General features: G+C 39.4%; 1 pseudogene; it reads right to left on the bottom strand.

Annotated features, from left to right (window-relative positions):
* Nucleotides 1–1,640: 1,640 nt before the first annotated feature.
* LOC119510821 lies at nucleotides 1,641–2,585 on the bottom strand (annotated as a pseudogene).
* Between the last annotated feature and the right edge of the window lie 2,810 nt (nucleotides 2,586–5,395).

The raw sequence follows: 5,395 nt of genomic DNA on the forward strand, positions 1-5,395 counted from the left end.
GGGGAGCTGATGGTTATTTTGTGCAGAATTTCTATTTAGTTTGATTATAAATGTTTGAAAATGGCTCGTGGTGATAGTAGCAGACTTTTGTGAGTGTAGTTAAAAGCACTGATTTATGTTTTTGAATGTGGTTGAAAGGGGAAGTTTGTGTCATTGTTACTAGAAGGAAAATTAGAGGATAATAAATGGGACTGCATAACACAGTCAACCCTCATATGGCCCTAGGAAATGGAGTTAGTCATAACACATCTCTGATTTTTTTAGCAACTTTGATTCTCCATTATGGTCAAATAAAGAGAAATCTAAACTTTGTAATATAACCTTTAAGGTCAAGTATGATCTAATCATAGTGTAGAGTATATTTCATGAAATTTTATTTGTGACAAAGGCACCCAGTGTTCTTTTTTACTTTACTTGATCTTTTTCACTTTAATTTTTATTTTGTTATTTTTGTGTGTGAGGTAATGAAGGTGTCAGGGATTGATTTTGGTGATAAATGCACAACTATGTAATGGTACTGTGAACAACTGAATGTATGCTTAGTTTTGTATGACTGCATAGTATGTGAATATATATTAATAAAATGAATTTCAAAAAATTTTATTTGTGATTATCTAACCTTAGGGTTTGTGTTTAAAAATAAACAAAATAAAAGAAAACAGGTGTTAGCCTTATAGGGGTATAGCCTCTGAGGATAAAATAAATACTTTTCTATTCCAGGAAGCAGGAGATAAAACCCACAAAATGGTACAGGATTGAGATAACAGAAATGCTGGTTTTAAAATAGTTTACCAAATCTTGTAGTTGACAACACTAGTCCATTCAAAAATATGTTTGATATATTTAAATTATATTCATTAGTAATACAAAGTATAAGCAAATAACAGTAACAGCTTTAGGATAGCAAGAAATAAAAAGTACACATTGTTTTGAGGTTCTGTCACTAGATAAACACTTTAGAAAATTAGGATCATTGGTCAACTGAGGAATACTGTGGCTATTCCCTTTCTTAGATAATGGGCTGAGACCCAAAACAGTTCTATTTTTCTTTAACGTGGGACTGATGCAAACGTGTATCTGGGCCAAAGTCCTAGAACAGCAGTTAAGAGCACATTTGATGTAAATCATATGAATACCCCAAAGTGAGGTGTACCGTGACAATTTTTCCTTGGGTCAGGCATGAAGAAAACACAGACCTGTCCACTGGTGCTATTTCCATCATTATGTCAATTCCTTCATAGCCACATACAATCCCCTTCAATTTATTTAAGTGCCTTTTTGTAAATGGATATTAATTCTGTTGAACCATATATATGGGTAGAGAGAAAATAGAGTATAATTACTAAATTTTGGCAATTCTAAACATAATATTTTATATCTGAAAGAAGAATAAAAATTCAATAAATGATCATGAAACTAAAATTGTTAATAATTTGTGGAAGATTTAGAGAAGAGATAGTTATGCAGAGCCAGTTAACATGTGGCCTTGACATAACAGAGATTTCCATTTTCCTTACAATGTGCAAACAGGGATTGTGACTCTGTTAGAGAGTCTCCAGTGGACACAGAGCAGTTTGTTACATTGTATGGAAATGGTGACAAATGGGCCTTGGAAGCCTAACACTTCAAGCTCATGTGATTTATCTTGCTATTTTCATTCTGTGCAAGGTCTCCTTCAGAGCCTGATGGACTTGTTTGTTCCGCAGACTGTAAATGATGGGGTTCAGCAGCGGGATCACCACAGTGTTCATGAGGGCAGCCTCTCTGTTGGAGTCCAGCCTACTCCTTTGCTTTGGTTTCACATAAATAAAGACACAGCTGCCATATATGAGAGAGAGAACAATGAGGTGAGAGAAGCAGGTGGAGAAAGCTCTCTGTCACTCCTTGGCAGTTGGGAGATGCAAAATTGTGACTATTATGTTACCACATGCAATGACAGTTAAGAGCAAGGAAATCAGAAGGATGAACAAAGCAAGGTTGAAGTATAACATTTCCACCGATCTGGTGTCAGAGCAGGAGAGGTGGATCAGAAGGCCAAGGTCACAGAAGAAGTGAGGAATGACACAAGAGCCACAGAAGGACAACTGGGAAACCTTCACCACCAGACCAGTGGTGAGAATGAAGCTCAGAGCAAAGCAAGCCATGACCAGGAGGAGGCAAGTCCTCAGGTTCTTGATGGTGGGGTAATGCAGAGGCTTGCAAATGGCCATGTACCTATCCACAGACATCACACTTATCAGGAAGAGACATGTTGCCCCAAGAAAGACAAAGACAAAAGCCTGTATGAAACAAGCGCCAAAGGAAATAGTTTGCCTTCCTGAAAGAAAGATGGCCAGCAACTTAGGAATGGCAGCACCTGTGAAGCAAAACTCAGTGAAGGAGAAGACACTGAGGAAAAAGTACATAGGTGTGTGGAGACGGGTGTCGGCACAGGTGATAGTGACTATGACCATGTTTCCTGCAGTGGAGGCCAGGTGTGCCAGCAGGAGCACCAGGAAGAGGACATGGCCCAGGTGCTGGCTGGCAGGAAACCCCTCCAGGATGAATCCCTGGAGAGCGGTCCCATTCCCAGATTCCACAAACATCTTCTTCCCGAGCAGCACCACCCACTCCTATTAACCTACAGTAAGAAATCATCACTGAGCAGTAAACTTTCAGGGGAGCACAGTTCTAATGCTAAGTAGAGCAGCAAAATGGTCCAGCAAAATGTTTCTGTTATCAGAAGGACATGGCTTCAGTGCTAGCTATACCCTGAAAGCTGAGTCATCTCTGGAAAGTTATTTAACCTTTCTGAAACTTGTGTTCACCTTCTCTAAAATGAAGATACTGATAGAACCTGCCTGTCGATATTCTTGTGATAATTAAATAAGATAAATCACATGTTACTTGGCATAAAATATCAGTGTTACCCATGTGTTCAATATAGTCAAATTGTATATTATGCGCATTACTATATTAAGTACAGTGTTTCCAGGAGAGAATTATTGACATTTGCATCATTATAAACCATCATATTGTATTTTACAATACAATCAATTTGCAAAAGCTCATAGCAGTTATATTAATAGTATTCCTTTGAATCAATGTTTTTCAAATATACAAAAAATTCTTTGTTCCTATTCATCATCATCATCATCATCATTATCTTCATCATCATCATTATCATTATCATCAGTTGAGGATTTGGTTAATGCTTGATATTATGCTGGTCACCTAGATTCATTATTGCTATTACTTTCTATAATAATCATGAATGTTAGGTTTGTCTCCATGCCTTCTTCTGCACAGGAGAAACTGAGGCTCAGAGAGCTTAGGCCACTAGGAAGTGCAGAGATGTGATTCTAGTCAGGCCTGCCTAACTTAAAGGTCCTTGTTTTACTAAAATATTCTGGTAAACATTTTGGGAGCAAATCTATTGTAGATCACTCAAATGTAATTGAAAGTTAACAATTATTTGTCTTAACTTTTTATATACTTCAGTTCATGTTATGGAGGAATTATTGAACTAAAGAAAGTCTCAAGCCATACAGATAATCTACCTCAGCACTGCCAACTTATAAAAGAGCCTGATACCATACATGACAGAGGCCACTCATAGACATGGTATAACCTTTAAGCCCAGAACTTAACATGCTCTCCCTAGGCTCCATCCAGCACAGATGAAACAGAAACAGTGCTTCAGCAGATCATCCCACTGAGGAAGCACAAGCCCGGAAGTCATAACCTCCCATAACTCTTACCTCAATGATCCTTGAAACTTCTTCTCTATGTCAGTAATCTCAATAAATGACTCTGCTCTTGATTGGCTCTAGCATCTCAGTACTAAGCTGAGTTTCTGCAGGGTAGGCTGAGTCACTCTCATTAACCTGTGGCTCCAGCAGACAGGCTCCTGTGCCCTGTGCTCTGTTGCCTGTGGGGCAGCTTGGAGGAGGCTTTGCATCTGCTCCTGTTCATGGCAATAGGTCCACTGAGCTACTGTGTTTCACTGAGGCCAGGCACATCCAGAGTCACTCTTGGGAGCAGGGCATTCTCCTTTTGCATCTCTTCTCTTGAGAATCAAGAGTTTCTGAACTGAAGTGAATGCAGAAGGAAAGGAACCACATTTACCATAGCTTGTTCCATTATTGGGATGAATATGCACCCCATGTTTGTAACATCCAATAATTAAAAAGCCCTGTCCCTGTGTTCCACAGCTGACAATGTTTCACTTATCTGACGAAGTTTTGAATTCATGTAACTCTTGACTGCTGAAGCCCCAGAATGAAGCAAACAGAATAAAAAGTCAGATTTCACAGTGACCAATTTTGGTCTAGAGCTTGATCCTGTTACTATTGTGGATTCTTGAGAATAGGTCTTGCTCAATTTCCCCCATTGGGTAAGCCCCAGCCCAGAATGCAACATACTGTCCATCCCCAACAGCAGGTAATGGGATACGGCAGCTCCTTCTGAGATTCCATCCCTGAGAGCTGCAGAGAGAAGGCTCCTTCTGCCAAGTCATTGCACTGACCTAGTGTATCTTCAACAAGACACCTTATTTCACACAACGCCACTGTCATAGCCCCACCTTTTCACATGGAGAAACATCCTTCCTCTACCCATTCAAGACAAGAATCTCCCAATGTGTGGACCTAAGGACTTTGTGAGAGTTTTCCATGAGGCAATATTTGGACACCAAGCAGGGTGTTCTGGGCCAATGAGCGGAGAGCTCAGGCTCTCAACCCTCATTAGGAGTTGAAAGATCAGGGGACAGAAAGAAAAGGCAGGGTTCAGTCGCTAGAGGCAGCTAATTGGTCCCTTTTGAAAACAAGATTTACTGGCATGATCCTTCTATTTATCTTTCCATGGTTGTTGTGACACTTACTCCCAGAAGTCCACGTTGTGTTCTGCCAAGATTTTTCAAAGAAATTATAAGAAAATTTCCCCAGGGACTTTAAAATCCTAGTCTGCATTTTGTAACTGTTTAAGGTAAAAGGCTGAACTGACCATATCTACTAGTGATTTTTGTTCTGATACCAACACATAGAAGTGAAAAGTATAGACTTTATCATGAGAAAGAGCTGGGCTCAAATGCCTTTCTGTAGTTTATAAGGAAGGAAATGGGGGAAACCCACCTTCCTCTGTTCACCCTTCTTCATGTCTACACCAACATTATGATTCTTTTGGGGGATATTTTGTCAACAGAAAAAATTTTCATTACCATCTCCAACCCTCTTGAAAAAGGAAAGAGCATACTTCATCTTCAGAGAAGAAAAGTGGATTACACACAAACCTCATTTTATTGTGATTTGCTTATTTCGCTTCACAGATATTGAATTTTTCACAAATTGAAGGCTTGTGGCAACCCCGAGTCTAGACATTTCCCAAACACGTATTCACTTTGAGCCTCTGTGTCATG

The sequence above is a fragment of the Choloepus didactylus genome, chromosome 15, assembly GCF_015220235.1.
Source record: "Choloepus didactylus isolate mChoDid1 chromosome 15, mChoDid1.pri, whole genome shotgun sequence".
Taxonomy (NCBI): Eukaryota; Metazoa; Chordata; class Mammalia; order Pilosa; family Megalonychidae; genus Choloepus; species Choloepus didactylus.